The sequence below is a fragment of the Seriola dumerili genome, unplaced genomic scaffold, assembly GCF_002260705.1.
Source record: "Seriola dumerili isolate Sdu_G_001 unplaced genomic scaffold, Sdu_1.0 BDQW01000056.1, whole genome shotgun sequence".
Classification (NCBI taxonomy): domain Eukaryota; kingdom Metazoa; phylum Chordata; class Actinopteri; order Carangiformes; family Carangidae; genus Seriola; species Seriola dumerili.
This window is the reverse complement of record NW_019174311.1, coordinates 7,501,006-7,510,919: the sequence shown is the minus strand read 5'-3', so window position 1 is coordinate 7,510,919 and position 9,914 is coordinate 7,501,006.

Genomic DNA, 9,914 nt, shown 5'->3' with positions numbered 1-9,914 from the left:
CTTATCCATGAAGTAACTTGAAACAGCAAGTATCTCCATTTTTTGAAGCTTCATAAAGCTATTCTGCCATAATTGTTTAAGGGAATCAGACAATATGGGGATATACATAATATATCTTCAATCCAATATATCTTATAAAGCTAAAATACTGTAGAGGCATTGCTCAGACATTGTGTGCCTTTTCAGTAGTTCAGTAATGACATAAGTGTTATTCATAATGTTCAATAATGCTGTCTTGCCTGCAATAAAATTCAGCTTAGGTCTTGTGTGAAACATTTAATGAAAAAGAAAATGAAATGTATTTACTTAATTATTTCAGCAGTGGGTCAAGTAATGCAGATATCACTAATTTTCTACTGTCTCTCAGCACAAGAAGAGCTCACTGATTATATTTTTGCGCATGTATGTGATTTAATTAAAGCGATATGACCTGTTCGCTTAACGATTTGACAGTCCTGACACTTACAAATATCTTCTATAAATGATATTGTAGCTAATGCTACTAGCTAAAAACTACTAGCTTGCCCCACTTGGAAGAATTTTACCGGATGTTTACCAACGTGTAAAAAGTTTTTTTAAAGATTAAAATGCAAAACTCTAAAGTAAACCAACTAATTAAGCAAAATAAACATTTCCAATCCTTTTATTGGAGGTAAAGCGTCTCCTCACCTGGCTAGGACGTTTTGGCACTGGACAAAAAGTGATTCCTACACTATCTGCGCACGTCATTGTGCAGAAATGTCTATATTATTTGTTGGTAGGTTGTCGCATTAGCTGTTTCACTGGTAGATAAATGCAATGTTTGTATTGCTTTGACTGGCTTATGAATAGAAAACAGCAAAGTCTAAGTTGAAATGGTTCACCCATGTGGCTGGGTCATGGCCTGCCTCAAAATTCAATTCAATATTTAAAGCTTTGCAGATGTTAAACCTGGACCAATCAATTAGTTTACTGTGAAAGTTGCTAACATGTCTGGCTTCCAAAGCACTTTTTTTTTGGCTTGTAGACCTACATGTTTGGGACATATAGGGGTACCACTTTCTGATAAGTCACCATTTATAAAGGGTTTATAAGTTCATATCAATGGCTCATTAAAGGTTAATAAATTATTACATTATAGGTCAGTTATGAGCTAGGAACAACTTATGGGTTGTGGTTGTGGGTATGTAAATTATAGCCTAAATGTTGTGGGTTGTGGGTTTCTCAACTTGTCAATAGCAACAGTCACCTGCAATTTTAAATGTCAATAAATCATAAATAAAAGTTTCTAATATACATCAAGTCTGCAGTCATGCTGGAAGAGGACTTTCCACAACCTGGCAACTGAAAAGTTGTTTTTATTAATGGCTTCTAACCGATCTAAATTGCATTTGTAAATTATGTATTTACCATTTATTAACCCTCTCATGGTGCCTGGTGGATTAAAGATGTGATGCAGTTTAACAATGTAATAGATCATTCGTAGTTTATTGTTATTACACTGTTACTGGCTCTGGTTAAACTACTATCCGGGACAGTTTTCACTGTAGAAAGATGAGGCGCCCCATCTAGTGGCCAATTTATATAAGTGCAGTTTGTGAGACAGAAAAGTCCCACTTTTCTACACTGTTGTTTTATTTCATACAATTTTCTTTGAAGAGGGTGAATCACTTTTACATTACAAAACTGTATGGTTTAACTCTATTTCACACTGAAAAGGATCACACATTCTCTCTGTATAAATTATTCTCAGTTCCATTGAATTTATCTTACTGGTACCACTTTCTGATAATGCAACATTTATAAAGAGTTTCTAAACTGTAATTGGCTTTATTATTTTCTTAATAAATAATTTACTAATTCTTTATAGATCAGTTACAAGCCATTAATAAGAACAACTTTTGGGTTGCCAGGTTGTGAAAAAAAAGTACTCCAGCATGACACTAATCATTTACAGATACCCCTCCAATGGACTGTTTAAACACTTACCTTCTGGAAAAGGGCTGCAGGATATCTGGACCAAACTCCATTTATGAACTACTTAATAACATTAACAGCTGCAGGCTTGATTGGACTGATGATGGTACCATTTTATTTTATTTTAAACATGATCCATTAAACAGACAAGAAGAGAGAAAACAGTTGTCCATGCAGTAGGTAAATACTACTAGACAAGCCAAGTAAAGATTGTAAGGTTTTGGACAATCAAGACTCCATAGTATTATATCAATAATACTAAATGATCAAATTGTCAAACATTAAGTAAACCCACTGGCCTGCAATATCTGCAATATAAAGTCAGGCAAAAGATGAACACCATAGAAGTTGGAAAGAAAAAGAGTAATGAAGAAGGAAGGGAGCTCTGGAATGATCATTCAATTTCTTCTTCTTTTTTCCAGTATGAAGAGCAGCCTCACCTCTCTGGAGACTTAAAGTAATAAGCCTGAAGAGTTTGCCCTCCAGCCAGTCTCTGAGTGAGTGAGACAGAGTTGGAATTTGAGGGATAAGAAAGATAGATTGAAGCTTAATCCCCATTTATCTTACTTGAATACAGCATTGATAAATCCATGCCAATGTCAAGATGCATTGTTGCCATTATTATTTCTCCTTATTCACTTTTTAGTGCCTCTAAAAGGTGGGACCTGATCTCCACTGATGCCACAGACCTCACTGGAGAAGGGAAAGAACCTTGTATAGGCAGGTTGAGATATAGACGTGTTTGTACATGTCAAAAAGAAACCGGGGAAATCCAACTAATCTGTCTTCTACTGTTTACAGTATATATTTCACTCTCAGGGACTTTGTCAATCACTACTCAGTCAACAAATAAGTCACCATATATTATCTTGATTAGTTTTTTTTGTTCCAAATATATGGATTGTTTTTATACATATGCATTTATACTTATTCATTTGGCAGACATTCTTATCACACTAATCAAACTAAAGCTTAAGTGCAGTAGGAGACCTTGGTGTAAATACAAAGTCCTACATCTATTCAATCAGTGCAATTAGATCAGGCAAAGATGTGCACAGAAAGTGCATAGTAGGTGCTAGTTAGGGCACCCCTGTGAAGTGGGGATGGGATGAGGAGAGCGTTTCAGTAGAGTGACCGCTCTTTAAGTCTGACTGATTTGGATCGAGGAGGCTTCTCCGTGAGAGGATTTCTGAGACCTGCTTGAAAACCACCCTTTCTATACACTTTGATAAGAATGGAACTACTGAGACTGGTTGGTAGTTCTCTGCTTGACTAGGGTCAAGTGAGGGCTTTTTGAGCAGAGGAGTTAGCTTGTTTGATTGCAGTTGGAAATGTTCCTGAAGCCACTGAAGCATTTATCACATGTGAAATTACTGGCACAATGAAGGGAGATATGGCTTGGAGGGGGTTTGTGGGAATGGGGATCAGTGCACATGTAGTCAGGATGGCTACTGGTCAGAAGTTTTGACACATCATTCTCAGTGTGAGGGGTGGATGAGAATAAAGATGTGTTTTTGAGCTGGGGAGACTGGGATGGACATGTGTAGGACAACTACATGTTACACTTTTTGGAGCCTTGCACTCAGCTAGAGGGCTAAGTGAGGGAGGTGGTGAGCTATTTACAGGAGGAGGCAGAGAAGAGCATGAGAGCTATGTGGAGAGTGGTGTGTGCTTAACCAGGGGAGACTGGTTGTCTCTGAGAGGTTCAGAGAATTGGCAACTGATGGCGACCACGTTTTCAGTAAAGAAGGAGGCAAAGATATCAGCTGAGAAGTTTGGGTCTGGTGGGGATGGTGGAGGATTGAGTAAAGTTTTGAAGGTGGAAAATAGTTTCCAAGTGTCTGTAATCTTATCATTGTAAAGAGCGGTTTTGGCAGCACTGATGCTGCATGAGAAGGAAGATAGGAATGACTGATAGCCCTTGAGGTCAGTGGGGTTACTGGTTTTTTACACCATTTTCTCTCAGAAGATCTGAGATCAGTACGCAGCTTACAGATGGTGTCAGTCAGCCATGAGTGAGGCAGTTTAGAGTGGGTAGGTTAGGTGGATAGAGGACACAGACTATCCAGGCATAAGGTCAAAGTAGAGCAGAGAGACTATGTGGCATCATTGACCTCTAATGAGGAAAATGTGCTAATAGGAGGTAGAACGGAGGTGACCGCGAAGGAAAAGTGAAACCAGAAGTGATTTTTAAGAATATATAAATATTATATGTTTTGGTAATTTATCTTTATCCAGCTAAAAGATGAGATGGACCTTTTTGTTCTGAGCAGCTTTCAAAAACTCAATGAACCAAAAAAGCTTGCTTGCTGGCTGTAACTGTCATCCACTTTTTTCATCAATCAGTGCTCTGTCACCTATGGCCTTCTAGGCCTTCGAAATACCCATGACTAAGGTACTACTGCCCTCCAGTGGCCCTTTGTGAGGACAACGTCAGTCCAACAGAATGTCAAGGATTTGATTTTTTGCCTGTTCTGCCTGGTCTTGTTCCTCTTTCCATTCCCAACCACCCCAGTGTAACTTTTGTTATGTCCCAGCCTGTCACTTTTATAGCCATTCCCACTTCAATCAATCAGTTCAGAGCATTAATGAAGCCAAGAAGGTGGGAAAGCAAGTCCTAAAGATATTGGAGTGATAATAGTTCTGCATCAAACCTTAGTGACCAATACTGACTCCAACTGTCTTAGAGAGCGTCTTGCAGAATTCAATGTCAGATGTTAGCCTTTGATCTGTTCCATTAAACAGGAGTGTATTGTTAGCAGTTGAGGGGCATGTTGAGAATAAGAGCATGTGTCTTGTGACATTTTATCAAGAGGCCATTACATTTCCTTGTACAACAGAATCACTGTTGCATGTCGGTTGCATAAGCAGAGCCTTTTCCTCCAATCACTCTCACCTTGTATCACCAGCAGCAAATAAAACATTCAAATGAATTGGCTATAGTAAAGCGTTTCAGGACTCCACCTTCAACTTTGGGGAATCTTGAAGAAAATAATTGTTAGATGCAGCCTTACACTTCTATGCTGGAATCATACTACCTTGCCCCAGGTTAATAACAGTCTTAAAACAAAGCAAAACAAACAAGCAAATAAAATTAAAGGTTTGCCACACTGCCTCTACAAGACCAGGTTTATAGTATTAGGTTTTATTAATTATTTTATTTATTATTTAATCTAATTTTACATTTTTAATGTTTTTCATTTTAGATCAATGCTTTTAAGATGTTTTTATGTTCATTTTATGTATTTTCATGTGAAGCAATAGGTGCATGTCATGTCTTGGCTGTAAGCACTTTGTGCTACATTTCTTGTATGAAATGCTATACAAATAAAGTTTATTATTATTAATTATTATTAGTGAAGGATCCACCTTAGCTGATATTGCACATTAGTGGTTCAAAATCATTAAACAATACAACCAGTTGATATGTGATGAACCCGGGGTTTTTTTTGGTCCTTGGGGGGTTGGGGCTCCAGGGCAGTTGTCTGCTTTAACACTGAAAAACCTTAAGTAATAATATCCACTAATAGAGTATAAAGTATTAATAATATATTAATAATATACTGTTAATAACACCCTGATAAGAGTGTTTCTGTTTACTGAGCAGCTACTTTTACTTACTTCTTTCACCGCAGAGACACTATCAGTGCATATGTTTAACAAAGGGGGGAATCTGTACTAAAAGGGACTGTCATGTAGGAAAAGATCAGTTTGATTTGTCTAATTCAGACTAACTTCATATAAACTGAGAAATTTACTTTTACACAGAGCGAGGCCTGTGGATTTTGTCCCCAATTTCATATATTAAGAGTGTATTGGGATAGGATCAGTCTGAACAGGAATCCTGTTGCAGTGTTCATATGGGCACCTGACCATTGTTTCAAGACAGACTTAAAAATCATTCAGGATCAATATGCGTGAGCATAAATAATCTAAACTCTAAAGACACATTATCAAGCCTATATGTTTTTAAGATAACAATTACATCAATATTACCACCTTTCCCCTGCCCCTCTCCTCTCCCACTAGGAGTCTGATGTCATGGGAGGAGTTTGTGTTGGGACCCACAAAACTTTTGCTTGTGCTCGTTTCGACGCCACGCCTCTGTACGTTTTCCTCCGCGCGTTGATTTCATACCAAACTCATACTTGGCATTCCGCCTTTTTTTGTGTCAAACACGATCAATTTTGCCAAGGAAATACTCACGATTCAGAAAGAAAAGCCGCCGTAGAAACAAAAGCATAAGGAGAGGAGTGTGTGCCTGTAAGAGCAGGGCAGGAAAGCCGTTGTAAGGTGAGTGCGCTCTCAGATAGTTCTTTGTTGTGTGCAGCAACTTTCATGCTGCAGCAGCTGCTTCGCTTCGTGTGCGCTCGAAGTTTTGGGATTTTTGACATATTTCGCATTTTCCCGCTGCCGCTTTGCTGAATCAGAGCCTCGTGTGTTTAGCGGGGAGTTCCTCTTTTATTTACTCAGTCACTCGTGCTGTAATTGAAGTGACTTTATCGGCGTCTCTCGGACTTACTTTGGAGTTTTTCTTAGGTATTATTAGCCCGCAAGCTAACCAACTAGCATGTCAGCTCGAGTGTGTTAGCGCTGACCTGTCTGTAACATATCCGCCAAAGGACAGAAAATAGCATTTCTCCTTACACTTCAAAGTCTTTGTACAGAGTTTTTACAACTACAGGCCCAGTTAGATGGAAGATTTTGTTTCCACCGGGGATCAAAGGAAAGATTTTGCCAACTCACAGTTGGCTAAACGACTCCCAACCGTTGAATGTGATTTCATTTTTCCCTCTACGTGCTAGCAGATGGGATTCATTTCTTGATATTGTGAAAGTTTCACCAGCATGTGAGACTGGTTTTACGGGTTCAACAGAGGTCAGAGAAGGAATGAATAAATAACACCTTTGTTCCCCCTCCAAAACACAATTACTCCGAGAGGCGACCTTTATGTCCACGTTAAGTTAATGTAAGTGCTTAGCGCTTTCTAGCTTTGCTGTCCGAAATCTACAACGCTCTTCAGTGACGGTAGTAGTATTCAAATGCAGGGTGAAATCTGAAAGTACCGTGATGAAATCAAGCTTGGTTAATCACAGTGTCACTGCTGTCCTCATTGGAGCAGAAGGCAGTGCATGTGTCTTGTCAGTGTTTGCTGAGCTCATACCTTTATTTAGCTCAAAGCTCTACCGACTCCTCACTGCACTAAACACCTGACCTTTTGGCCACTGGGGGCTATGTTGAAAATGGCACCGCCGCATCTGACTTAAGTGAATTATGTACTAACTTTAACATTTACCATAAGTCTCCTCAATGACAAAGCTGTGACTGTGACGCCTCAGTTCATGCAACTCATGATTTCCCAAACCCTAACCAAATTGCTCAGCAGTAACCTTACACTCAGCCTTGATATGCACTTCCCGGCCACGTTATTGGGAACACCCATACAATGCAATTTAGTCCAATACAATGAACAATTCTACAATGTTTTTGGCTTGTAACACCCTAAATTACAAGCAAATACCCACAGTATGACCCAACAATTCCAGATTATGGCTCTTGGTGCGAACTAGGTTTGCAACTAATGATTATTTTCATAATTGACTAATAGTTTTTATCTGATTAATTGATTTGTCTATAAAATGCTAGAAAATAGTAAAGAAAAATATTATGATTTTCCTCATACAAAGGTGACATGTTCATATTTTTTGTTTTGTCTGACCAACTGTCTAAAATCCAATAATATTCAGCTTACTATCATGTAGGAGAAAGGAAAGCATCAAATCCTTACATTTGAGAAACAGCATTGGCATTTCTTTGCTTAAACAATGACTAAACCAATTATTTGATTATAGAAATAGTTCTCTATTCATTCTCCATTGATTGACTCATCAATAATTGACTAATCATTGCACCTCTTGGGTGGACATGAGCTTCAAGTTGTCCAGCCAAATTGGAGTATTTCCATCTTAGAGTGTTTGAGCTGTTTAGAGGGCTGAAGAGGCGAAAGTATCTAGTATCTCCCCCTAAGGTAGAAGGAAGCTTTATGGCTTTGTGAGTGTTCAGCAGCTACAATGACAAAATATATTAAACAGCTCTCCCTTATAATGAATAGACAACACTTACAAATGAAGTAATCCTTCACATTTATGTGAGTGATTGCACTGAGCCTCATTAAAACATGATAATCACAAAATAACACTTGACTGTTAATGAAGGGATTTGAACTGTGATTTGATCATCCTCCCAAAGTCAGGGCCAAGCCATTAACCAGCTGAGTAGATTTCATCTTTATCTTATCCATATCCTTTTTTTTTTTTGGATTATCATTTAAAAAAAAAGAAGAAGAAATTCAGTACAGGATTAGAATTGATTTATAAACTCAATAACTCACAGGAAACAAATCTAAAATGTCAGCAAAATAAATAATATATCTAACATCAAAACACTGGGTGAAGTTTAGATAGAATGAAGAAAACAGACATCAGTCAGTATCAGTCCTTCCTCCTGTCTTCTGTCCTCCTCCCTCTGCTGTTGGTGGAATTCACTTCCTGCAGGTTCGGCCAGTAGAGAGAGGAGGAGCTGGTTTGTCAGCTTTTAAGATTTGTGGAAAACTAAGATGATCAGTCAGACCACATACAGACAGCTTTCGTTTAAGATTCGTCCTAACAATTCGCTATTAGCTTAACCAGCACACTGTGGTTGTGCAACAGTTGAAAATGTAACTTTTCTAGGTGCGTGTTGAACAGGTGGTTTTATTATTTTATTATTAGTACTTATTGGCCTTTTACTTTATATTGCACTTATAGTAACATAAAGTACAGTAATAGTTGTCAGCTCGAATAATCCTTGAGTTATCTTTACTTCACCTGGTTCTGCTTCCACTGCAGCCTCTCTGCTTTGCTGTTTGCTCCGTGTGTGTGTGTGTGTGTGTGTGTGTGTGTGTGTGTGTGTGTGTGTGTGTGTGTGTGTGTGTGTGTGTGTGTGTGTGTGTGTGTGTGTGTGTGGAGCATGCAGAGAAGCAGCACAACCATAAATGATAAAATAGAATATACATTTGTGGTGGTTAATGTTGATATAATGGCTGGCTGCCACAAAAAAATCAATGTATGGGAAATGATGTGATTTAAAATATTTATGTCAATGTCGTTGATTACGGTGTCTAATCATGGCAGCCCCACAGACAACATCTTCTGAGTTGCTGACTTCCCACACAGTGCTTTGAAGGCTGACACATCTCCTCCCCTTGAATATCAAAATGTTCTTTTAGGCTTTGCTCTTTCCTAACCATCTCACCAGGGCCCGTCTAATCTCTATGGCAACAGCACAGTCCCGTCAGCAGTGATTGAAACTGGGAAGGCCCTGTGCAGAGTGTGTCCAATAAGCCCACCACAGCAGGGGAAGCTCAGTGACCACACTGATCCTCTGTGGTTCTCCTGTGGCCGGGACCATGTTAGCCACACTCTGGAAAACATTACACACCAAGCAGCACTCATGTTGCATATGTGTGCCTGTCTTTGAGGAGACTTGGAGCATCTTCAACAATAGCAAAAGAATGTGTAATTTCCTCATGTGGCCTAGGCAGGCAAGGTTGCGGGCTTCTGGGAAGTTCATATGGCTCGATGGTTGCATTTTGAGCTTTTTTCTCTAGGACACTTAGCTAGGGAAAATGATTAACCAGTCTCACCATCCCTAACTATAGTCAATTTGTCATCTATCATCTTCCATCTGCTGGTGTAACCTTAATAGCTAGACCAACTGGAAGTGCCTTCATTGACCTTGGCCAGTGTCTTTATAAATTTACAACCTCTTAATGTTTTTCCATTTTGTTTGTCAGGTCTTTAACCCTGGATGCCAGGGCTATTAATATACCCTGTACTCATGGAAGCTGTAAACAACTTCAGATGAATCTGATCTCGCTCTTAGTTAAGTGTGGAGACATTTGGAGTCCAAGAAATCTG